The sequence below is a fragment of the Musca autumnalis genome, unplaced genomic scaffold (assembly GCF_047663935.1).
Source record: "Musca autumnalis isolate F117 unplaced genomic scaffold, ASM4766393v1 scaffold_1, whole genome shotgun sequence".
Classification (NCBI taxonomy): domain Eukaryota; kingdom Metazoa; phylum Arthropoda; class Insecta; order Diptera; family Muscidae; genus Musca; species Musca autumnalis.
In genome coordinates, this window is record NW_027411644.1 from 85,865,864 (window position 1) to 85,893,682 (window position 27,819).

Consider the following 27,819-nt stretch of genomic DNA (forward strand, 5'->3'; position numbering starts at 1 on the left):
AGCGGAAGAGCGTATCTTAGAGTCAGCGTATCTTAGAGAAAGCCATTTTTATAGACGAGCTGATGGGCGTCGTCTTTATAGACAAGCTAAAGGTCGTCTTTATAGACGAGCTAAAGGTCATCTTTATAGACGAGCTAAAGGTCGTCTTTATAGACGACCTAAAGGCCGTCTTTATAGACGAGCTAAAGGTCGTCTTTATAGATGAGTTAAATGTCGTCTTTATAGGCGAATTAAAGGTCGTAGTTATAGAAAAGCTATAGGTCGTCCTTATAGAAGACGCTGTCCTTACAGACGTTCCGAAAGCCATCTTTATAGACGAATCGAAGACCGTCTTTATAAACGAGTCGAACACAGTCTATGTAAACGAGTCGAAGCCCGTCTTTATAGACGATCCGAAAACCGTCTTTATAAATGAGTCGAACGCAGTCTATGTAAACGAGTCGAAGCCCGTCTTTATAGACGACCCGAAGACCGTCTTTATAAACGAATCAAAGACAGTCTTTATAGACGAGTCATACACAGCCTTTATAAAGGATTCGAAGACCGTCTTTATAGACGAGCTGAAGTTTAAGGGTGGTCCTTATTGGTTTTTTGTTGATCTCCTATTCCACCCCCATTTATTCCCGTTAGCCACTGTTGTTACCTTAAGCCCTTCTTGTGTTGTTTTGGCGAAAGTCTTTAAAACGGTTATTTCTAATTAGTTTTAATGATTGGCTTTTTAGTAGCGAGCAAGCGTGCTTAACGACGGTTGTTATCGACGGCGGTGGTTGAATTGTACGGCATTTTTCAATCATTAATTTCATTTTATTCCCTCATTTGGTCTTCGGACACCCTTTATTGCCAGTCGCGTGTGTGTGTTTGTGTGGAAAAATCATTGGAAAAATTAACCGTGTTTTCTATAAAACGTTTTTTTTATATCGTAATAACGATTAAAGCCGACAATGCAAACAATTTTAGTGGTAGTTACGCAAAATTAAAGTGACAACAGCAGCAACAAAAACCACAAACATTAATTGTCTTTATTTTATGCTGTTATTGTGTTTTACTCTTACATGTGTTTTGAAAAAAATGTGACAGAACCTATGGTCAGTTTGTGGGGAGGCGATTAGATTTAGTTTTGTGTTCAATCTTGCGTATTGTGTTCCGGTTATCGGATAAAAAGTGAAATGTTAACAAATTTTCTTGTGTTTCAATATAAACAGAATTTAATTTGTGATTTATAAATAAAAGGTTTACAATTTGATGGACAATTACAAATAAAACAGAAAATTAAATAAATGTTGTTTTTCATAATGCCACAAATATTGCATAAACAATAAAGAAGTGAAAAATAAACAATGCAACCAATACTGTGACCAAAATATATATAAAAATTTTAAAAACAAAAATCACTGCTAAGATACACTAGCCTAGTCTATATACATATGTTGGAATTATATTTCTTCCGAAGATTAAAAACAATATGTAAAAGTATCAGTCGGCCTGTGGCATTTAATAACACAAGTGAAGGAGGACTATAGTCGGACAGGGCCGACCATGTGACACACTACACCGCGGAATCATATAAATGATTGCAAAGTCTCTCTGGTTCCCTCGGATATGTTGTGGGAGTATATGCCACATATACATACATATTTCTTCAAAAAATTAAAAAATTGTATTAAAAAAGAAAAAATACCAAACGTATTTAGAAATAGCTTTTGGTGACTTCAAAGAAGACGATCAGAGAAAGAGATCAATAATTCGAGGTATTACATTACTTCTAATCAAAGGGAGCATTAAAACTTCAAAACCCCTACATCATCGTATATTGCATCAATTTAAAAAAACTTGGAATTCCTCTATCATGATTTTAATACCATTCTGTCATGGTTGCAAAATATATTCTTTCTCATAATGGAATCTCTCAAATAAAACGCTTGCATTAAAATTAAAATGGTGGCAAAATTAAACGGCAAGCGTTTTATTTGAGAGATTCCATCATGAGAAAGAATATATTTATTGTCCAGACAATTTGGAATTGATTTAGCCATGTCCGTCCGTCTGGCTGGCTGGAGCGCACGATATCTCTCGAACGATCCCTTCAAATTTTGGCTTTCGTAATATTTTGTCCAAACTTAGTTTAAGTTCGAAGATTAGCTATATCGGTTTACTCCTTCCGGTACCTCCCCCACAAAATTTCGGAAATGTTCGGAAAATTTGTGCTCACGATAACTCTTGAAAGGAGTAACCGATTTGGTCCATACTTTGCCCATCGTGAAATGCGTACCAGACTTAGATAAGGTTTCAATATGGACTCAGTCGGTCCACTCCTTCAGTTACCTCCCACACAAAATTTTGGAAAAGTTCAGTTAAGGACCTGCTATCGAATCGTGTTGATTTTTGTTGCAACAACTTGTATTCGCGGCCCCCATACCGCGGTACAAGTTTCAACAGAGGCAAAACCATACTTCTTGAAAAAAAGCCTGAAATGTTCAAAAAAACCCCTATGACACCGTGTGTAGTGGTTGGAGCGGAAGATAACTCACGAACGGATCTGCCGATTCGATACAAAATTTGGCGTTCATAATATTTTGTCCAAACTTAGTTTAAGTTCGAAGATAAGCCATATCGGTTCACTCCTTCAGGTACATGCCCCATAAAAGTTCAAAAAATGTTCGGAAAAAATGTGCACACGATAACACTTAAAGGGAAGGACCGATTTGGTCCATATTTAACACATCCTAATATATCTACCAGATATAGATCAGGTTTGAATATTGACTATATTTGTCCATTCCTTCGGGTACCTCCCACACAAAAGTTCACCTTAGACCTGTAGACCTATTCTGTAACTTTTACCGATTGAAAAGTTGTTAAAATTCCTTTTGTTTTTGTAACAGCTACAAAACAAACAAAATAAATTGTTTTAAAATAAACAATGAGTAAAGTTGTTAAAAAGTTACGGAATAGGGAGCTGCTCTTGACTAACTTTGATTTCTGTTGAATTAACTTGCAATGGCAAGTCCATACTTCTTGGGAAAACAGCCCGAAAGTTGTAAAAAGCCCTATGGCCCCATATGTAGTAGGTGGAGAGCACAATAACTCTAGAACTGATAAACCGATTTGGTCCAAAATTTGGCCTTCGTCATATTTTTTCCAAACTTAGTTTAACTTCTAAAATGACCCATATCGGTCCTCTCCTTAGAATACCTCCCCTACAAAAGTTAAAAATTTTTGTCCAAATACAGTTTAGGGTCTGTTCCGAGATCCTTTGGAAATTTATACCGACGATGTTTTTTGTGGTCCTGTTTACAGTCATATTTTGTTTTCCGTGGACAAGTCAATGTTTCGTGGCATACTGGTCCAACAGGTGTACGATAACCCACTGAAATGACTAGTGGGCGCGATATCTATCGAAAAGATATGACTCTCAAAATAAGATCCACTTCCGTAATGCACTATGTCGGTCAATTCGCTCCTCCGCAAAACTTTTGAACATTAACTCTAATCCACATTTTTGTCGACAAGTTCAAATATCCAAGAAGTGCCACAAAATTCTTAAAAGACTCTAAATACATTCGATGAAATTTTAAATTCACATAGGCTGAGGGTATATCTCTGTCGGCAAAGCCGACTGATGCTTTTTTACTTGTTTCCCTAAACAAAATATTTATAGGCGGTTCAGAAGTTGGAAACTTTTTTCAGACGGTGTTAGCTTGCCGGAAAATATTGTGGTGTTTTTTCTTTCCTAATAAATGTGGACCTTTGCCAGTTAATTTGATAGATATATTTCCTGTCCTGTAATTAGATCAAAAAAGTGCACTCTAATAACTACAACCGAAAGGAATGGTAATATAGACGATTATGCTAAACCATGGGAGGGAGCAACAATATTTTTAGAAAAGATTTTGTGTCCACAGAGAACTCGAAAAGCCGAATGACATCTGATTAGGTTGGAAATATAGCTAAATATAGCTAAAATGAAAGTAGGTGAAATCAAAAGGCAACGCTAAATTGAGTCAATAACAACAAACTATTTGCCTGTAATAAGAATTTTGAGCCAGATATTTCCTTTTCATAGAGATTGCGAAATGCCAATTTAAAGCTAATTTGGTTGGAAAATGTGTTTAAAACTTTCCAGGTAGTGTTATATGTATGTACATATATGTATATAAGGGGTTTTCTGAGTGAAATCGGAAAATTTTTCAAGATAAGGTTTTTGATTTCTTTTATTTTTTGTCGTGGTGATGCTGCTCATCAGCAAAACATTTTATTATATATTCGGATTTGTTTGACTAAGCGTTCCAGAGATATCGTGCCTTGAAAAACTCAAATTCTGTAAAAACTATGTGCAAAGAAATACTCATAACTTCCTTAATATTGTTCCAAATAGAAAAAAAATCAGTGCACCTTAACTTAACTAATTTGAACTTCTATAACCGTAAAAACTACGAAGATATCGTAAAAGTTAATCTTGTAGAGAATTTTCATAGCTATAACATTTTCTTTAGTCTCTTGCTTGCGGTTTCCAAGCAAAATCGTGAAAACCTAAAAAACCTTATTTAAAAGGAGCACCGGTGATTTTTATACCCTCCACCATATGGAGGGTACAATTAAATTTGTCATTCCGTTTGTAACACATCGAAATATTCGTCGGAGACCCTATAAAGTATAAAATTCTATGTCGATTTAACCATGTCCGTCCGTCTGTCTATCTGTTGAAATCAAGATACAGCTCGCAATTTTAAATATAGCGAGTCAATATTTGGTACAGAAGTTTTTATTACATGCAGGATGGTTGGTATTGAAAATGGGATATATCGGTCCACGTTTTGATATAGCCCCCATAGAAAGGTACCTCCCGATTTTAGGTATTTTTATACCCTCAGCATTTATGCTAACGAGGGTATATGAGGAAAAGTCAAAATTTTTTAGTTTCCATGAAGCCAAGGTTTGCACTATTATAATACGCGAACTATTGTAGTTTACCAGTAACTATGATTATTACTGGATTAATTTAGATGTTTTTGTACAAAGCTCAAAAATTTAGCAAAAAAAATTAATTTACGTGGTAGTTACGACCGCGTAAAAGAAAAAAAAATAGGTAAAAACACGTTGAAGCTAAACAGGTTTTTTACATTGCTATTCGATTGCTGATTAAACCAATCAAATGACGGACATCTGTCCAAAGTAAAAGTAGGAGAATACAAAATGAAGATTACACTTCTAATGTATCACTTTCCAAAATTTCCACTGCATCCACCTTTTATGGATGCTGACATTTTGAAGCCGGATTTCAGGTGTTTTTTGTATTTTTTATGTAACTGGGACGCGCATTCGGATATTTCGAAAAACCAATTATAGGATTAAAGAACTCGCGATTTCGCATAATCTGATATGTATATTGAGTATGTAGCCCACACAGCAGCAGAGTAATCTACTGCCAAAGGCCAAAATTTAGTGCGATATTTTGTCTAAAAAACCTATTTTTTTGGGTACAGTATTTACAATATCGTTTTGAGTGTGCTGGTACACCGCGATATTTTAGTTTTTCGACGATCCGGATCATATGAATCACAGATCGTAAAAATCCATCTACTAGAACGGCGGAAATGGCTACTGCAAAAAATTGAAAATTTGCGAAAAATGTTTTTCAAAATATCGCTGACTAATTCGCGTTTTATGTGGGAACGATCCATTTCAATGAAGAAAGTGAATCATCACTCGCGTTTGTGCGAAAACAGCGGTTTGAAAAATTTAGTGGCATGGGAGCTGTATCCGATTTATCCAAAAAATACTGTGTGATGCTACATCCACGGTTCTTGATGGATTTTATTGAAATATGTTTAGATCGATGTATTTTTTCACGGTTGATAGTGAAATCGGATGCGCATAAAAAGTGTATGCACTTTGTGCAAAATATAAGCGTTATACAGTTTGTTGCACACTAAACTGCAGACGATGCTACATCGTAGCGGCCAAAGTAAATTCTGGCAAATGTGTAGAAATTAAAAGAGAAGAATTCGCTGTATTGGTAAGTAGCATGCGCATCAAGTGATTTTGAGGATTTCGCGATTTACACGCATTTCAAAATGAACATTACCCGATACAATTTTATTTCAAGATTATACCCCATTTAAAGGAACCCAACATTTATTTGAAAGATATCCATATCTTCTGTAGATGTTAGGGTGTTTTCGAGAAGTGATTAGAATAAAAAATGTGATTTATTGCGTGAAATTTAACTAAAATAGAAGAAAAACTCCGACCTATTTTTCTTACATTTTGTTCAACTAACCCACAAAATAAAATTTAATAAATATTTTCTCTTAAAAAAATTTTATAAATATCCTCAATATATATTTTTTTTGTTTTTTTTTTTTTTTTGCTATAATATGCAAACCGCTAAACTGATTTGTATAGTTTTGGTTTCATTTGAATCTTCGCGATGTTCAGATTACGTACATATTTTTATATATTTATACCCTACACCACTATGTGGTAAGGGGTATTATGTCTTTGTGCATTTGTATGTAACATACAAAAGGAAGCGAGATAGACCCATAGTTCCTTCTAGGGATATACATAGAATCACTTTCTGAGTCGATTTATGCATGTCCGTCCGTCCGTCCGTCCGTTCGCAACATACAGGTCGCATTTGTTGACCGATTTCGCTGAAAATTGGGGAATACCATTTTTTTAGCCGTCGGAAGATCAAGTTCGAAGATGGTCTATATCGGTCCAAGTTTTGGTATAGCCCCCATATAACGGTACCTCCCGATTTAAGGTATTTTAAGGATCTTTGCCGCATTTGTTGCCCAAACCAGCTGAAATTTTACATTTGAGGTTCCCAATGTCCGCAAAATTGCTCCACTAAAAATTGTCAAGATAGGTCCACGGTTCGGTATAGTCCCCATATAACGATACCTCCCGATTTAAGGTATTTTATGGATCTTAGCCACATTTTTTGCCCAAACTAGCTGAAATTTTACATTTGAGGTTCTCAATGGCCGCGAAATTGCTCCACTAAAAATTGTCAAGATAGGTCCACGGTTCGGTATAGTCCCCATATAACGATACCTCCCGATTTAAGGTATTTTAGGGATCTTAGCCACATTTTTTGCTTGAACTAGCTGAAATTTTACATATGTGGTTCCCAGTGGCCACGAAATTTCGCCACTTAAAATTGTTAAGATAGGTCCATGTTTTTTTGTAGCCCCCATATAACGGTACCTCCCGATTTTAGGTATTTTAACGATTTTCCTCAAATATGGCTCCAATTTACCATTTGGAGTTTAATGAGTTCAAAAAATTTACTTTAATGTTTCATGTCTGAAATACTCAGGAAATATCACCAAAATTATTATATTTATACTAGCTGACCCGGCCCGCGTTGCTGGCCCGTTTTTTGGTTTTCCGTGTAAACATTAATAACCTATCCATTTGTAATTCGAAATATTCCATGTGCAATTTCAATTATTCCATTTGAAATTCGAATTATTCCATATGTATTTCCAATTATTTCATTTGTAATTCAAATTATTATTTTTGTAATTCGATTTATTCCATTTGTAATTCTAACTATGTTTTTGATTCCGTTTGCAACACTTCAAAATATTCTTGATCAGCATAAAAATAACCGATTTCCGGTATCCGCATTAGCGTTCGTTGTGGATATGTCTGCATAGAATGATCGATACAGGCCCAGGTACCTAGGTTTTCGCGTAAGGGTGTAATTCGACATTAAGTCTCCCTTAGTGGCATAAAATATTTCTACCCAGAATTATTGGTTTACTTCCACGTTCTGATATAGCAACCGTAGGAAATACCTCCCGAACATAGATATTTTGGGGTTTTGGTTCATTATCCTACCGAAATGACTACATTTTGGTATCTAGTCTTCTTTCCTGCATGGAATATTTAGTACTGGTACTGGTTTTATTTATAGCTTACAATTATCGAGACTTGACTGTACTTAAAGACGTCGTCTTAATCGAGTTATTCCAAGCACTACCGACTTCAGTTCATGGGGATTTTAGTCTCACGTACTAAGAATCTTTTCTGAAATTATAAAGTTGTAAAAAATCGGCCTACCCTAAAAAAATTAGTAGGGGAGGACCACCGGCCACTCTTCATTGAACGTTACCTTTCGATTTTCAATATGTTCAAGGGTTTAGCGGCATTATTCAACAGAAATGGCTATATTTGGTATTTAGTCTTCCTTGATGGTATCAAATATTTTAGCAGATTTTTTGAGGATTTTGAATGTTTTAGGCATATTATTCAACCGGAATGACTTAAACCTGATTTCAATATAATTTATGGATGTGGGCATAAAAATTCGGGCCGGTCGAATTTAACGTCGTTTTTACTTCTTGTTAACAGAAAGATGTTTCATTGAACACTTTATTATTTTGCACTCCTAAACATGAAAACATCTGTGATTCATAAAAAATGACTTCAAATTGCTATTGGGTTTATCTAGGCTTTGCTGTATTAAAAACGTGATTTTGATCGAGTTATTCCAAGCACCCACTTACTAAATTTGTGAATCTAAGCTATATACTTTTAGACAGATTATAGATACACCGAATTGCTGGCCCGCCGCTTTAGTGAGCAATGTAAATTTTTTAGACGTTCTAGTTATTTATTTTTCAATCGTTTTTTTGGATTTCGGTCAAGCGACATTTAACATTATCGTGGGGTTGATCCAATTATTGAAGTCAGTGTTTATATCGTTTTTGTAGTCACGCTTACTAAAATTAACGATATTACCTATAATTATAAATTTTTGAAATATTGGGCTGACCGCGATATTTCACTTCCGAGATGACCATTCAGGATCAAGACAGTAATTACCATAGTATTGAAAGTAATTTGTAAACAATACGTCCAAAAATATCGATGATTTCACGTTTTCTTAAAAAAATTTGTGGGCGAGCTACCCTGGTCACTTCACCGACCAGTATAAAAAATAGCTAAAAACCTATTCTCAGACCTAAAAACTCCACATACAACATTTCATTGAATTCGGTCCAGCCGTTTCGGAGGAGTTTAATTTCGAACATCATGGCAGACTCGAAGAATTTTATATATATAGATTTTATATTTTACCACCGTAGACAATTTGATGGGAATCGAACCCGGACATTCAGCGTGCAAGGCGGTTGCACATAGCTAATTCCTACAGGTTGTGGTGTAGGGTATCACAGGGTCGGCCCCGTCCGACTATAGCCTTTGCTTACTTGTTTTCAGATGCATAAACAGCTTGAATTTTATTAGAACAAGTTGTAAACTACCAATTGTTTTGAATGCTTTCCTTATTTCCGCGAAAATTTACAACTTTTTCACTAAAGTTATGGGACCTCAGTAAACATATAGTATGTAGGGAGCCCCTAATTAAGAGAGTTTCTCAATATAATGATTAGAGTATTTTAAAGATTTTTTTCTTTTTATCAGAATTGAAACCGCCATAACTTTTGCGCGCAACAACCAAAATTAGTATCTCGAACAGATTTAAGAATGGGATTTTTTTTTCCCAATCTATGTACCAAAAATCTTTCATGTAGCCAAAAAAATGTTTTTAATTTTTATACCCTCAGCCTTTAGGCTAAAGAGGGTATTTACACTTTGATACGGCCAAAAATGTGCTTCATCGAAATAATGGTTTTAGACCCCAAGTATGTTTGTACGATATCCGTTTCAGACAATTTTGAGTCGATCTAGCAATGTCCGTCCGTCTGTCTGTCTGTCTGTCTGTCCGTCTGTCTGGCTGGTGCGCACGATAACTCTCGAACGGATCAATCGATTCAATTCAAATTTTGGGTATCGAAATATTTTGTCCAGATTTGATTTAAGTTCGAAGATGGGCCATATCGGTCCACTCCTTCAGGTACCTCCCCCACAAAAGTTCAAAAATGTTCGGAAAAATTGTCCGCACGATAACTCTTGAAGGGAGTAACCGAATTAGTCCATACTTTGCACATCGTGACATTTCTACCAGACATACACGCAGAAAAATTTATGTTAGAAATATGTTTGGATCCAAACAAATATATGTTTGGGACCGGTTGCAAACAAATTAATGTTTGGATCCAAACATAATATGTTTGGGTCCAAACAAATATATGTTTGCAACATTTTGTAGCATATCTCAATTTGATATGTTTGGGTACCAACATATTTTTTATGTTAGAACATTTTTTTCATGGGTGGAGAGAGGATGTTTGTCAACGAGAATAATAACAGTGCTCTCGCGGCTGTGGATTGCTGTTTTATAATGAAGAGTTGTGTGTATTGTATAATAGAAGACGTAGAAGCGAAGAAGGGGGCTTTGGTGGCGTGTATGCGACAAACTCGTGTGTTTCTTGTTTTGTTGTTGTTAACCAACTTAGGAGGAGAAGAAAAAAAGAAGAAATGATATGAATTATATTTTATTTCTTTCTTCAGTGTTTTAGATGCCTTTGTAGAGTCAAGACGGTAAAATAAGTGAATAAATCAGTGTTTTGTGTTTTCTTAAAGAAATTGTGCTTTTTAGTAAATTAAATGCCCAATACATTTTATAATTGAATCGGAAAGTTGAATGGAATTATTTTATTGGACAAGGAAGAAATCGCATTTAATATTGGTAATTACATACGTACTTATGTATATTTGAAATATGGCATATCCATATTTATTTATTACATTACATATTCATTTGATTCTAGATGCCGATTCCCCGCTGATGATTTCAACTATGAGGACAATTTGTTTTATTTCACAACAAAGGAGAAACGTTCAACTACGTTTCTATATATTTTTTCTTTTTAAAAGTGTGACTATTTACAAATTATTTCAATCAGTGTTTCTTTTATTAAATTGTGTTATGTATTTCTTTGGAATTTTGTATGTACCTATGTGTTTGTTGTTCTTTTGCCTTCCAATAAACAACCTCAACATTTGTGTGTATACTATGGAGATAGCCAGTGAGTTCTTACTGAGAGCAAGTGAGCACACATTTTAAAGTGTTTTACATTGAATTTTACGCTCCCTTGCTCTTAGTAAGCGCTCACTGGTGCATGTGCTTGTTTTTTTTTGTGACTTTTGGGTTTGTATTTTTTTGCACCCAAACATATAAAATGTTTGCACCCAAACATATAAAATGTTTCCACCCAAACATAAAATTGTTTGCACCCAAACATAAATATCTTTGCACCCAAACATAAATATCTTTGCACCCAAACATATATATGTTTGCACCCAAACATATATTTGTTTGCAGACCCAAACATATATTATGTTTGGGACTGTTGCAAACATATATATATTTGCTGCAAAATATGTTTGGGACATATGTTAGAGAGGCCGATTTTTTTTTGCGTGTAGATGAGGTTCCAGTATGGACCCTATTGGTTCACTCTTTCGGGTACCTCCCACACAAAATTTTGCTTAAGTGCAGTTTAAGGCCTGCTCTCGAATCGCTTTGATTTTTGTTGCAGCCACTTGTATTCACTACCCCCTTTACGACGATATAATTTTTTTCAGGAGCAAGTCCATATATCCTCAGAAATCAGCACGAAAACTGCAAACAACTTGTATAAAATCATGTGTCGAGTTGGAGTGCACGATAACTCTCGAACGGATCAACATATTTGGTTAAAATTTTGGGTCTTTCAATATTTTGTCCAAACTTAGTTTAAGTTTGAAGATAGACCATATCGGTCCACTCCTTCCGGTACCTCCGCCACAAAGGTTCAAAATTTTTCGCCAAGATTGTGGGCATGATAACTCTAGGAGGAAATAACCGAATTGAGCCAAACTTTGCTATTGGTAATATTACTTTCAGGCATAGATCGAGTTCTAATATGGACTATATCGGTCCACTCATTTGAGTACCTCCCACACAAAATTTGGAAAAAAAAGTATAGTTTAACAACTCCTCTCTGATCTTATTAATTTGTGACGCAGCAGGTTGCACTTGCGGCCCCTGTTACGACGTTGTAATTTTTTTTTCGTGGGAAAGTCCATACTTCCTGAGATAATGACCCAAAAAGGTCCAGAAATTCTACCGGCACCACCTAAACTGGCTAATGTGTAAAAAAACTCTTTAAGAGAGAAATCGATTTAGCTCAAACTTTGTAAATTGAAAAGTAAAATTGTAATATATTTAAATTCAGAAAATTAAGTACAACATATTTATTGTATAGTCTGTAAGGAAAATATCCATAGACTAATAAAGAAAAAAAATATTTCCTACAGATTTGTATTAGGTCCGAATATGTACTACATTGTATCACTCCTATGGGTACACCCTACCCAAAGTTTGGAAAAAATGCACTCTTCTTGGATCATTCTGAATTTTCCATCCTGGAAAATTTTCCCAACAGCTAAAAAACCTACAGAAGTATTGTGTTAACTTTTTTCTTCGGGTACGTGGCTGAGGGTAATCTCTGTCGGCTCAGCTGACTGATACTTTCTAACTTGTTTTTTATAGAAAACTAAAAAATTTTGTCTTTTCTTCATATACACTTTCATATGGTCAAAATGTGCCTCATCGAAATAATGGTTTTAGACCCCAAGTATGTTTGGACGAAATGTGTTTCAGACAATTTGGAGTCGATTTAGCATTGTCCGTCCGTCTGTCTGTCAGGCTGGCTGGTGCGCACGATAACTCTCGATCAGATGAACCGATTTGGTCCAAAATTTGGCTTTCGCCTTATTTCATCCAAACTTAGTTTAAGTTCGAAGATGGGTTATATCGGTCCACTCCTTCCGGTACCTCCCCCACAAAAGTTCGAAAATGTTCGGAAAATTTGTGCGTACGATAAGTCATGAAGGGAGTGACCGATGTAATCCATACTTTGCACATCCTAATATATCTTCCAGATATAGACTTGGTTCGAATATGGACTATATTTGTCTACTCCTTCTGGTACCTCTCACACAAAATTTCGGATAAGTTCACTTTAAGACCTGCTCTCGAATCTCTTTGATTTTTGTTGAAGCGATTTGAATTCGCTACCTCCATTACGACGGTAAAAGTTTTTTCAGGGGCAAGTCCATATTTCTTGGGAAAACAGTCCGAAAGGTGTAAAAAACCCCTATGTCATTATATGTGGCGGTCGGAAAGCACGATAACTCTCGAACTGTTCAACCGATTTGGTCCAACATTTAACATTTAAAAAATGCCACTAAAGTGCTATAACGATATCACTTGAATGGCGCAACCAATTTGGTCCAAACTTTGGATCTATTTGGATATATTTTTTCAAAACTTAGTTTAACTTCTAAAATGGTCCATATTGGTCCTCCCTAAGGGTGCCTCACCCACAAAAGTTCAACATTTATGTCTTAGTGCAGTTAATTTCTAATTCAGATTTTTGTCGGCAAGTTCAAATGTCCAAAAAGGGCCACAAAATTCTGAAGAGACCTTAAATACATTCGATCTGTCCGTAGGTGAAAGTTTCACTTCACATTGGCTGAGGGTATATATCTGTCGGCAAAGCCGACTGACACTTGTTTACTTGTTAAGGTTTTAGCTTCATTATCCTACAAAATGGCTGAAATTTGGTACGTAGTCTTCTTCAGGGGTATAAAACTTTCCCCCAGAATTTTGTCGGTATCGGTCCATGCCTTCATATAGCCCCCATAGGACGGTACAAACCGATTTTCGGTGTTTTGGGGTTTTAGCTTCATTATCACACCGAAATGGCTGAAATTTGGTACTTAGTCTACGTTGGTGGTAAACAACTTTCCCCCAGAACTTTGTCGGCTTCGGCCTATGCCTTCATATAGCCCCCATAGAACGGTACCTCCCGATTATCGGTATTTTGAACGATGTGGCCTCAATATTCCACCGAAATGGCTGAAATTTTGTATTTCGACTTCGTAGGGGGTACTCAAACTTCCCCTATAAAATTGTGGGTATAGGTCCACGCCTTCATATAGCCCCCATGGAAAGGTACCTCCCGATTTTCCGTATTTTGAAGGTTGTGGCTTCAATATTCCACCAAAATGGCTGAAATTTGGTATTTAGTCTTTAATGTGATATAGAACTGTTGGCCAGAAATTTGTCTGTACGGGTCCACGCTTTCATATTGCCCCATTTCCGACTAAAGTTCGTCGGTATAGGTCCACGTTTCGATATAGCCTCCTTACAACGGTACCTCCCGATTTTCGTAATACTGAAGATTGTGACGTCAATATCCCACCGAAATGGCTGAAATTCGTTATTTATTCTTCCAAGAGTTATAAAATATTCCAGAAGAGTATTATCAGTATAAGTCCACGTCTTCCTATATCCCCATAGAAGCGTACTTCTTGATTTACGGTATTTTTTAAGTTTTAGCCACATTCTCTTACCGAAATATAGGAAATTTGTTATTTAGTCTTCTGAAATTATCTGCCTGTTTCTGTACGTCGAACGAGAGAATACTACCAAACGCTTGTGTATTTTCCAAATTTGTTTTTTGTTTTGAAGGAAAGGCAAAGGTAAAAATATTTCGAAAGTTTGAACGTGTTTTATTCGCACATAAAAATACATTTTTCAACACTTGTTTTGTACTTTTATTTGGGAATTTACTATCTTAAACTTAATAAAAACTTCATCATTTTTCGATTTTGAAAAGGGTTTAGCTGTTATTGTACCAGCCGGACAATAAACTAACTGAATTGATGATCAAAAGACTACAGTTTGAGAATTACATGAATGGGCATCCGAACCGAATAATCTCCTAAGTATTAAAGTGATATTTTCACCAGAAGATGACAATTTAAATACGAAAGAGGATTGGAATTTGAGACATTAAATGGTCAAAGTTATCGCGGGCACAAAAAAACTCTATTTAGTAATATGCACGCTTTAAATCGCAAAACGAAAAAGTCTTTAAGATGTTTAAGATTTATACCTAAATAAAACATCAAAACAAATGTTTATAAATGAAACTATTAATTGTTTTGGTAAAATAACAAATGTTTCACATTTATATAAAGGAAAAATTGTATTGACAAATTTTAAAAAATTAAGAAGAAATAGTTATAATTCGAATCCCACTACCAAATAGGACCTACAATTTGTGTAATTAATCGTAGTATAATACAAAACAATTTCAAGAAAATCGAAGAGTACAATCATTGATAAAAATTGATTTTAAATTTTAAATCGCAAAAATTGCATCCAATCCCACTGTGCAAATTTTTTTTCTATTTTTTACTAGATAGCTAATAAATCAACAAAAAATACAACAACGATTTTTTTTTCTATTTGGAACAATGTTATGAGTATTTCTTTGCACATAGTTTTTACAGAATTTTAGTTTTTCATGAAGCGATATCTCTGGAATCCTTAGTCAAAAAATCTGAAAATATAATAAAATGTTTTGCTGATGGCAGCATCACCACGGCAAAAATAAAGGACATCAAAAACCTCATCTTGAAAAAGTGTCCGATTTCACTCAGAAATCCCCATATGTAAGTATGTATGATTGCGATGCGTTATATACTATTTTCATTATTTCATAATGGACCGATGGACAATTTCGGCTACATATACATACATATTTCTTCAAAAAATTAAAATTTAATTTTGTTGTTTTTTGTTATTGTTGCCCTGTTGAATTATAATTTTGTTTGGTAACTAAAACAAAACTTAAAACACGTCTTTCGGGACACAAATCTGATCAAAAAACGGACAAAACTATTTAACAAAAAACCGCATTAGGAGTTCATTGCACGCAAACAGGGCACAAACCTGATTTTAAAAACGTTGACATTCTGGCACATGAAAATAACTACAAAAGACGATTTACTCTAGAAATGCTTCATATTATTAATATACCGACTGACAAACGAATAAATTTTAAGACTGACACAGACCACTGTGCACATATATATAGAAACTTAGTTCATAAGCATAGACGAAAGCTCAGTTGACGTTTACATTAGAAACACAATAGTCGCTCTTCTTCCATAAATTCAGGTAAAATGAGAATAACTTGTGTTACATTTATATATTTTATAAGTTGTAATTATAAATTTATGTTTTTTAAAACAGATCCCTGAGGATGATTGTCGAAGACAATTGAAATATTGGAAATAAAACTTAAAACAACCAAATAAAAAAACAGTCTTTTAATGACCTTCAGCCAAACTATTACCAAACAAAATTTAATTTTAATTAAAATTAATTTGTATTAAGAAAGAAAAAATTAACATAGTTTCAAGGTATAAAGATATAGTCATTTCACTAAAAGCTTTACCAATTTTCACACCAAAGTTCTGGTCAATTTAAGCCGCTAAATATTATCTGATCATCAAGTTAATCTGACCACAATTGCGATCTAGAGAGCCGCTAGCAAATTGGATAAAGATTTTGTTGTTGGTCCATTCACCCCCTATTTCACGTTCATCACCAAAATAGGAGTATATTCTGGTCTAAACCCGACCTCCATACAAAATTTCTTGAAGATTGGTCCATAATTGCGGCATGCAGCGTGATTACAATTTTTAATGGAGGGCGGACGAACACACATCTTAAAATGGCTTTATCTCGTCGAGATATGAATTTTGGTTTTCCACATGGGGGGTCTACGAAGAATATTTCGCGGTGTTACCTTTCCACATTGTGGTGTAGGATATAATGACACAAAAAATTGCAAACAGTGTAACAAAAGGAATTTAAACAATATCGATAGTTGTTAAAAGTTACAGAATAGGCCTATTCCATTCTGATACTTGAGAATGACAAAAAACACATGGGGAAATATTCAATTATTTATACTTTACAATTTTCACTAATATAATAATATATTTTCACTAATATATCCCATTCTGTTTTTCATTTTTATACTCTCCACCATTGTATAAGTTTGTTTTTCCATTTGTAACGCATTGAAATAATAATTTCAAAGCAGAATATAAACGATCAGTTTTTGGTGATGATCGCGAAATATTTAGAGGATGAAATGGACCAAAAACAAAATGTTTACCCGATTTTGTAGCTGCTCTGTAGATCGCAATAATACTCAGAGCGGCGTGAAATTTTAAAGAAAGGTTGAGCTTATGACAGAGAAAAAGCTTGCAATTTAACACGATGATCAGATAATATTCAGCGGCATAAATGCACCGAAACTTTTGGGTATATAAATTTTTCAATATATATCTTTTATCTTTATTCCTAGAAGACACATTCCGCCCACGTAAGTTATATTTGGAAAGCGAAATCTAGACCTTTCCATTGATGCCAATGTTGATTTACGTGGTCAGATAAGAGAGTTACAATCTAGTGTATACAGCGATCCCACTGTTTTACGCCTCACGCCTGTGGTTGCAGTTATAGTTCAAAATCTACAAAATTGTGCACGGGGTAAGAGTTTTGGTTAATGAAGATGCCAATAATTTTGGATAACGATCGGATAGTATATAGAGGGTGAAATCGGCCATAACTTTTGGCCATAAATTTTTGTTCATATTTTAATTTCTAGGGGATATATTCCGGCAAATTACGTAAACAGCACTTGAAAACCTTGGTGCAAATTACATCAATGTAGCGATTAGATAGATGTCGCACTCATGATAGATAAATTTTCAATTCATTTTAAATTTATGCAAATTAAAATTGCTTACGGGGTCCTAAAGTTTTTGTGTTACATTTGGTAAAAGGTAATGTAATATCTCGATATATAGATCGATTTTCTTTGATTCGATTCGGTAGTTAGGTTTAAAGGTCTTTTGATATTTTTTCTTTGTACAAATTTTACTATTACATTATAAAATTATAAATATGAATATGAGCTATATCGGTCCACGTTTTGGTATTGCTACGGTGACCAACCGTACCCTATTATAGAGTACAGTACTCTATTTTAGGTGTCCGTACTCTATTTTTTAACGCACTCTCTTTGTGCACTATTTTTATCGCACATATTCTATGTCCTCTATTTTTGAGTTGTAATCCAATGAAATCAGAGAACCTTAGGCAGAAATTAAACCAAATATTGTCTTTGTTAAAATGAAAACAGTGATTTTAAATCACTGGTTTTTCTGTTGGTTTGAAAACTTTGGAAGGTTTTCTGGCCTGATAAAGAAAACGCCAACATTTAACATCATCAAAAGTTTACCTGAGGTTACCATTTTTAACCTGCAAAGCGTTCTTTAACCCCAAAAAGTGGTAAAACTGGAAGCCATTTTTAAGAGGGTGAGAGCGGAGAGATAGCAAAAATATCTTTCTCTTCTACCACAGACTACCAGACGAATTTCTTCAGGGAAAAAATGGTAGAACTGATTTTTCGATATTTTTGACGATTATTTGACAATGAAGAAAAAATGAACAAAAAAACAGAAGAAAAAGGAGAACGTTGACAAAACAAAATTAAAAACTGTGAAATAAAAGAAGAAATTTGAATTTGTAGGTTTCTTTTTGACATTCCTACCAGATCTACCATTTTTTCGTTCCTTTACTTTTCTGGTAAAGCTGTTCATAAGAGAGCGATTTTGAGCAATTTTGACAGTTTTCTCTTTTACCATTAAAAAAATAAAGGAACAAAGCTTTAATTGCTTTTTTAAGTACTCCTTAGCACGATTTATACACTTCTGCATGCGCTCAAACCAATTGTTGAATCACTTTTTCCACTCCTATTGAAACACCTCCAGATCCATGATTCGTCACCTGCGACGTCCTCTGAACCCACGCGATCGTATTTTTTGAAATTTCGTGCACCAATCTACACGGAATCCAACGATAACAAACCTTTTTTAACCAGTTTTTCACAGTGCTATGCCAGTAGTCACACGTACACATTTTTCGGTAAAGAAAATTGAATTTTTGGGAGAGAGCTTTGAGGAAAGAGCTCCTATATACTCTTTCCTACACCCTATTTCCCAAACAGATTAATAGCGCTACGGTCAATGAGGAGGTCCCTACCAGAATTAGCGGCAAGTGTTACAGTTCGCGAGACGTCGGTTCTTTTGGACGTACAAAGTTTGCCGTAAAGTAAGTAAAGTTTTTGGTACCCCCTACCCAAAAACTCAATTTACTTTACGGCAAATTTTGTATGTGTGACTACTAACTATAATATGTTGTGGGAAATGATTGGACGAAAATTTTCACAAGTACATTCCATTTTTTTTTTTTTTTTTTTGCAAATTTATTCTTCAAGTCACTGTAGAAAACTCAACACGGTGGTACGTCAAATCCTACTGAGTACGCTTAGCAAAAAATGTCAAACTTTCCAATGGAAATAGTAAATGGCGCCTGGCCTTGTTGTCTAGGTCAGAAACTTATGTAGTAACCCTCGTATATGTACTCTATTTTCATTCAAAAATATTGGTCACCGTAGGTATAGCCCCCATATTACGGCACCTCTGGATATAAAGTATTGTAAGGATTTTAGTTGCATTTTGTGTCCGAACTAGCTCTAGTTTGACACTTGAGGTTTCCAGTGGCCACAAAATTTCTTCAACAAAAATTTTTAATTTTTGGTATAGCCTCCATATAACGGTACCACTCGATTTCAGGTATTTTGACGTTATTAGCTACATTTTACGGCCGAATTAGCTATAATTTTGATCCGATGACCGCTAAGAAGTCTTGTGAATCAACGTTTTTGAAGTCCTAAAGTCTATAAGTCTCATGCTAGTAGTTCCATTGAGTTGAAATTGATGGAGATGTAATCAGAATTTGACGTATATTCAATGGGGTTGAAAACATATATTCACCGGATGAATAACCAATACAATAAAAACATACTTTAAGTTGGAAATTATCAATGGAATCTTCTGATTTGTTCGGATTATAATATAATATATTATAATATCGAAAATAGGTTTTTATCCGACGCATCATCATTGAATTCATTTCGAAGCATATGTTAGCTCACTAGTTCACATCAGGGGGTATCTGTTTCCTTTAAAAAATGAAAAGTTCAGAAGGGGTAAGTTTTATTTCCTCTAATTGACAGTACAAAGAAATGCCACATGTGCTTTTAAAATTTAAAGAAACTTTTTCCAATACATAATTCAATACTTATTGCAATTTACAATAACAAAAACTAATAATAACAATATTGACGTAAGAAAGAAAAACAACCAGACATGGCTAATCCTCTAAATAGGCCACTTTTAGATATTTACGTTTGTGTTTTTTTTTTTTTTTTTGGTACGCCGTTACTTGAGCTTTACAATGTTATTCTGTCACCATTTCCTTCTCTTCTTCTAAGTCAATTACACAACGAATCTGCAGAACTCTTTTTACCAAGCTGACAACAAAAATTCAACCTAATTTGCATAGAATTCAAATCAATCTGTGATTTAGACCAAACAGAGACAAAAAAGCAAAAGTGAAAAAAATCAATTATTCTTAGTAAAAACAAGAATGACAAAAAGAAAGAAGAACATAAGAAAAGTAAACACTTTTACCAGGCCTACTGAGATTTCCTTCTAACTGCAAAAATAAATGAACTAGTTTTTGGTGTAACAACCAGCAGCAACAACAACAGCTAAGTAAATAAATAGAAAATAGAAAAAATCACAATTAGCCGCAAATGAAAAATGCGTATGAATAAACAGCTTTCCAAGAACCCCTGTACTGGTCAAGTACTACTGCAATGAGGAAAACGTTTTTACTATACGGGAGACCAAATCGTCTTTGATGGACACAAGGAAATTGAAAAACCCTCTTTAAATATCCGCCAACAAAAGTGAAACCGGAAAACTAAAACGAAAACAACACACAACTCTTCGGTGGTAAGAAATTGTGACACTAACCAAAGACGTTTGCAATGACGAACATTATTGGCAAACATATGACATGGTCGAACGTAATGACATGTCAACCGTTGTAAAATGAACGTCATTTCTTCTCAATGCTAAAACTGACCAAAATTGATTTTTTGATTGTAACGTTACTCATTTTCTACAACTGTTGGCACAGTGGTTGTTTAATGTAGTTATAGTGTGGAAAAATCTTAAACTGCAGTAAACAGTTAGATAGAAAAGACCAACATCTATGATATTATGGTGCAATCGTCAGTGTTATAATGCTAATGAGGAGAGGATCGAGTATTGATTATTACCAAATGCGAGAGGGAATTATTAGGTGAAGAGTACATCTATTAAGGTATTAAATGTTTCGTGCAGAAAGGAAAGTCCAAATCTGGAAATTATGACATGTGTATGGGAGTTGTATGGAATTGAAGATCTTTAGATGGGTCTTCTATAAAATAGAACACCCTAATACCTTTAAAAATCCATGATTATTGTTCATTTGAGATACCCAGAAAACAATAAAAATGCAATGCTTGTCCTCTCAGACCACCCAAACACGTTCTTAATCGACGATTATTGTCCGCGCGAAACACTCAAAAGCTCCCCGATTGTTGTCCCCACCGGCAACTTTGGAACAGAAGACATTCAGTATCATGTCCTTGATAAGGGTGGAAACTAAACTATGTTAGAAATATAAACACAAATTCACTGTTGTGTTATTTTTTGAGTCAAGGTTTATTAACCATATTCTGACACCACAGAGTGATAGAAGACCAAAAATAAGAAAACATGTGTTCCAGCGTTTTTTCCTATCACATCAACTTTCGCGGTTATGGCCCCAAAGAACTGAGGCCTTGCTGTCAAAAGGGATCATTTTGTCAGGCACATATCTACAAAACCGCTAAGAATTTGTGTTTACTCGTGGAAGCAAAGTTGTAGCTCTCGCCCTAAAGAATAATAATTGTGAACACATAAATATCCATTCAACCTCATATTCAAGGTTAAAATCGTCAAGGTAAAATTTCCATTCTAATTTTTACTCGGATTTTAATCTACATATATCAAACCGATCAAAATTGAAGCAAACAAAGAAGTAGAAAAATGTTCCTTAGATCTCAATAAACAACTTTCTATAACATACGAACTCTATAGAAACGGTCCTTAATGACCAAAATAGCAAAACAAATGCGATTTTTATATTCTCTTCTCGGTTTTCGCTCCATAGATACTAAATCGCTCAAAATTCAAGAAAGCAATCACAATAAAGTAGCAAAGATATCAGCAAACAACTTTCTGGAACAAACGAAATGTCTATAAACGGTTCTTAACTGTGAAAATAGCCAAAAACTTTTGAAAATATTATTTTTATAAATTTTTTTCCTATTCTGGTCCACAGATACCGAAGCGCGATTCTCTAACTCATTTTTTGAGTTACCGACCGATTAAAATGCTTATAATTTTGGTAATAAAAAATATTATTCGATAAGTAAGCGACCAATAAAAAGAAGTCGTTCTACCGACAGTTTTGTCAACTTTTATTTGAACTTTTCATTAATAATTTTGGGTTTTAATGTTACTGATTTTTGTCGGTAACTTAAAAAAGAGGTAGAGAATCGCATTACAGGTGTGGAAGGTTTATTATTTACGGACGTGAACAGAAAATAATGATTTAAAATAATTAAATTTTGGGCTTAAAGAACCCTTCCTAGAATCATTATATGTTCTAGAAAGTTGTTTATTGAAATCTTAGGTACATTTTTGTACTTGGCTGTATCCTTAATTTTTGGGCGGTTCGGTATCTAAGGATCAGAATAGGAAAAAAAGTTTAAAAATTGAATGTTTTCAAAAGTTTTTGGATATTTTCACATTTAAGAACCGTTCATAGACATTTCGTATGTTCCAGAAAGTTTACTGCTGATATCTTTGCTGCATTATTGTGGTTGATTGTTTTCTTGAATTTTAAGCGGTTTAGTATCTATGGAGCGGAAACTGAGCAGAGAGGATAAAAATCGCATTAATTTTGCTATTTTGGATGTTAAGAACCGTTTCTACCAAGTTCGTTTGTTATAGAAAGTTGTTTATTGAGATCTAAAAACCATTTTTCTAGTTGGTTGCAGATTAAAATCCGAGAAAAAATTATAATGGAAATTTGACCTTGACGTTTTTGACGTTGAAGTTGAGGTTGAATGCATCTTATGTGTTCGAGAGATACAACTATGCTTTCACGAGTAAAGCCAAATTCTTAGCGGTTTTGAAGATTTGTGCCTGACAAAATGATCCCTTTTCACATTAAGTCCTCAGGTCTTTTGGGTCCATAACCGCGAAAGTTGAAGTAATAGGAAAAAAAACGGGACACGTGTCTTCTTATTTTTGGTCTTCTATCAGGCTGCGGCGTCAAAATATGGTTAATAATTTTCGTGTCGCCTAGTGTTTGTCAAAACAAATTGTAGTAATTTGAATACGCCCAAGAGATATAACATACATACATACATACATAGCACTTCAAAAGAAAATCAATAAATCTGATTTAGATCAAAGCGCAAAAGTATATCTATATCTATCTATATATATAAAAGAGTAGTGAGGTGAGTGACTGACTGACTGCCTGACTGACTGATTGACTGACTGATTCATCAGCGCCCAGACGAAACCGCTGAAGCTAGAAAGTTGAAATTTTGGGTGTAGGTTGCTGTTGGGGTGTAGGGGTGAGATAAGGCTGGGTTTTTGGAAATTCGACCTAGAAGTGTACGAAAAGTACTAAAAGGTACTAAATATGGTACCCTTTGTATTAGGCAAACGGTAAGAGCTAGAATTCTGAAATTTGGAATGAGGGTAACTGATGGAGAGCTAGAAAGATGTACCAAAGGGTTTTTGGGAATTCGAACTATAAGTGTACGAAAAGTACAAAAGGGTACTAAATTTAGTACAATTTAGATTTGGGTGAACAGATAGAGCAGGAATCCTGAAATTTGGAATGAAGGTCACTGATGAAGAGTAATGATGAAAGGTTTTTGGAAATTCGAACTATAAGGGTACGAATAGTACTAAATAGTACTAAATTTAGTACAATTTGGATTTCGGTAAACGGATAGAGATGGAATCCCGAAATTTGATATGAGAGTCGCTGATGAAGAATAACGATGAAAGGTTTTTGGAAATTCGAACTATAAGGGTACGAAAGGTACTAAATTTAGTACAATTTGGATTTGGGTGAACGGCTAGAGCTGGAATCCTGAAATTTGAAATGGGAGTTACTTATGGAGAGTAACAAAGAAAGGTTTTTGGAAATTCGAACTGTATGTGCACGAAAAGTACTAAATATAGTACAATTTGGATTTGGGTGAATGGATAGATGTGGAATCCTGAAATTTGAAATGAGAGTCGCTGATGAAGAATAACGATGAAAGTTTTTGGAAATTCGAACTATAAGGGTACGAAAAGTACTAAATGGTACTAAATTTAGTACAATTTAGATTTCGGTAAACGGATAGAGATGGAATCCTGAAATTTGAATGAGAGTCGCAGATGAAGAATATCGATGAAAGGTTTTTGGAAATTCGAATAATTGGTACTAAATTTAGTACAATTTGGATTTGGGTGAACGGATTGAGCTGGAATCCTAAAATTTGGAATGAGGGTCACTGGTGGAGAGTAACAAAGAAAAGTTTATGGAAATTCAAACTGTAAGTGCACGAAAAGTACTAAATTTAGTATAATTTGGATTTGGGTGAACGGATAGAGCTGGATTACTGAAATTTGGATTTAAGGTCACTGATGTAAAGTAACAATGAAAGGTTTTTGGAAAGTAGACCTATTAGTGTACGAAAAGTACTAAATTTAGTACAATTTGGATTTGGGTGAACGGATTGAGCTGGAATCCTGAAATTTGGAATGAGGGGTCACTGATGGAGATTACCAAAAGTACTATATGGTATTAAATTTAGTACAATTTTGATTCGGGTGAACGGATAGAGCTGGAATCCTGAAATTTGGAATGAGAGTCACTAGTGGAGAGTAACAAAGAAAAGTTTTTGGAAATTCGAAATGTAAGTGCACGAAAAGTACTACATTTAGTACAATTTGGAGTTGGGTGAACGGATTGAGCTGGAATCCTGAAATTTGGAATGAGGGGTCACTGATGGAGATTAACAAAAGTACTAAATGGTACTAAATTTAGTACAATTTGGATTCGGGTGAACGGATAGAGCTGGAATCCTGAAATTTGGAGTGAGGGGAGAGTAACAAAGAATGATGGAGAGTAACAAAGAAAGGTTTTTGGAAATTCGAACTAAAAGTGTACGAAAAGTACTAAATATAGTACACTTTGGATTTTAATTAACGAATAGTGCTGAAATTTGGAATAATAATACTTATTTGCGTGCACAGATAACTGTTGGAGTGTAGGATTGCGGTTACTTTGGAAATTCGTACTTATGAAAAAGTGCTAAATGAAAGTACATTGGCTATAATTTGGATTTAGGTGAACGAAAGAACTGAGTTATGCAAGTAGTTTTTGGAAAGTCGTGTACGATAAGTGGTAAATGGTACAAAATTTGGTACCTTTTCGTATTTGCTATATGGAACAGAATTTTGTACAATTTGTGATTTTGTAAAGGGGTAGAACTGGAATTTTTAGATTTGAAATTCGGTATTAGATTAGCAATTGTTGTTTAGAGTGGAGGTAGTGATGAAGTTTTGAAAATTCGCACTTATTTATACAAAAAGTACTAAATAGTAATATAATTGCTTTCAAGGGAACATATAAAGCTGGAAAAGTGAATTGCGGTCGGGATATATATTGAGTGTACGGAAGTAAGCTTTGAAACGTTTAATTATGTGTACGAAAAGTTTGGTAACATGTTAGTACCAAAACCATTTTGGTATTGTGTAAACGGTTAAAGTGAGAAATACCTACTATAGGTGAACGAAAAGTACTAAATGGTACTAAATTTGGTGTTGGGTGTAGGAACAAAGCTTGGATTATATAATTTGGACAAAAAATACGAAATGTAAAAATATTTGTTATGAAGATCACTCTGAACTTTGAGATAAAGTTCGGAGTTCGGTTAGAAAATGTGCATAAAATCTTCAAAATACTCTAAGTCTTCAAAATACCTCTTCTAATTGAAGTGGATTGAAGTAGACATTTCTTAAATTAAGCTTTTATATCCTCTGAGTATTCAAGGTCCAAATGTAAAGAAAATTTGACAGTATAGATTTGTTCTATTTTTAAAAAACTCTAAGTCGTGGGGTAACGTTATATGGGGATATATTCCGAAAATTTTACGAACCTATTCGGGTTCTTGGCGAAACCGCTGAAGCTAGAACCTTGAATTGTGAATGTGCGTTATTGTTGTTGTGCAGGGGTGAGATAAAGTTTAGTATTTGAAAATTCGTATTGGGAGGGAATGCTGTGTAAGTGAAGGAGTAAAACCAGAAGTCAAGTCTGAAATTTGCAATATGAGTCGCTGTTGGTGTATGTCTGTGATATGAGGTCGTAGTTTTGGAAATCCGAAATAAAAAATATGGTAGCTGTGTAGGAGTGCGATATGGCAGATATGTTTTTTTTTGGAATTAAAGGAATTAAATCGATTAAATGTTGGTATTAAAAATAGGTTTTAATACAACAGAATCGTCAGTGTTCACCACTTCCACATTAAATATTTTTCATATATATTTTATGCCCTTTCCGCATACGAAGTAGCGGGCATTTGCTAGTATATATATAAAAGAGTAGTGAGGTGAGTGACTGACTGACTGACTGATTCATCAGCGCCCAGACGAAACTGCTGAAGCTAGAAAGTTGAAATTTTGGGTGTAGGTTGCTGTTGGTGTGTAGGGGTGAGATAAGGCTGGGTTTTTGGAAATACGACCTAGAAGTGTACGAAAAGTACTAAAAGGTACTAAATATGGTACCCTTTGTATTAGGCAAACGGTAAGAGGTAGAATTCTGAAAATTGGAATGAGGGTAACTGATGGAGAGCTAGAAAGATGTACCAAAGGGTTTTTGGAAATTCGAACTACAAGGGTACGAAAAGTACTAAATGGTACTAAATTTAGTACAATTTTGATTTGGGTGAACGGATTGAGCTGGAATAATGACATTTGGAACGAGGGACAATGAAAGGTTTTTGTAAATTCGAACTATAAGGGTACGAAAAGTACTAAATGGTACTAAATTTAGTACAACTCGGATTTGGGTGAACGGATGGAGCTAGAATCCTGAAATTTGAAATTAGGGTCACTGGTGGAGAGTAACAAAGAAAGGTTTTTGGAAATTCGAACCATAAGTGCACGAAAAATACTAAATGGTACTAAATTTAGTACAATTCGGATTTGGGTGAACGGACAGAGGTGAAATCCTGAAATTTGGAATGAGGATCTCTGATGAAGAGTAAAAATGAAAGGTTTTTGGAAATTCGAATTACAAGGGTACGAAAAGTACTAAATGGTACTAAATTTAGTACAATTTGGATTTGGGTGAACGGATTGAGCTGGAATCCTGAAATTTGTAATGAGGGTCACTGATGGAGAGTAGCAAAGAAAGGTTTTTAGAAATTCGAACCATAAGTGCACGAAAAGTAATAAATGGTACTAAATTTAGTACAATTTGGGTTTGGGTGAACGAATAGAGCTGGAATCCTGAAATTTGGAATGAAGGTCACTGATGGAGAGTAAAAAAGAAAGGTTTTTGGAAATTCGAATTACAAGGGTACGAAAAGTACTAAATGGTACTAAATTTAGTACAATTTGGATTTGGGTGAACGGATTGAGCTGGAATCCTGAAATTTGTAATGAGGGTCACTGATGGAGAGTAGCAAAGAAAGGTTTTTAGAAATTCGAACCATAAGTGCCCGAAAAGTACTAAATGGTACTAAATTTAGTACAATTTGGATTTGGGTGAACGGATAGAGCTGGAATACAGGCGTTTGGAATGAGGGTCACTGATGAAGAATAACTATGAAAGGTTTTTGGAAATTCGAACTGTAAGGGTACGAAAAGTACTAAATGGTACTAAATTTAGTACAATTTTGATTTGGGTGAACGGATTGAGCTGGAATACAGACATTTGGAATGAGGGTCACTGATGAAGAG

General features: G+C 34.7%; 1 protein-coding gene across 8 annotated transcripts in view; it reads left to right on the forward strand.

The window, feature by feature from the left end:
- Positions 1-699: 699 nt before the first annotated feature.
- boss (G protein coupled receptor bride of sevenless) overlaps positions 700-27,819 on the forward strand; it is a 69,155-nt gene continuing 42,035 nt past the window's right edge. The window contains exon 1 of one of the 8 annotated variants that reach the window (XM_073983809.1): positions 700-774. The gene's annotated coding sequence lies outside the window, so the exon portion shown is untranslated. Of the gene's footprint in view, positions 1,231-27,819 lie in introns of all 8 variants that reach the window. The other 7 variants (XM_073983848.1, XM_073983839.1, XM_073983832.1 and 4 more) reach the window with 7 other exon arrangements.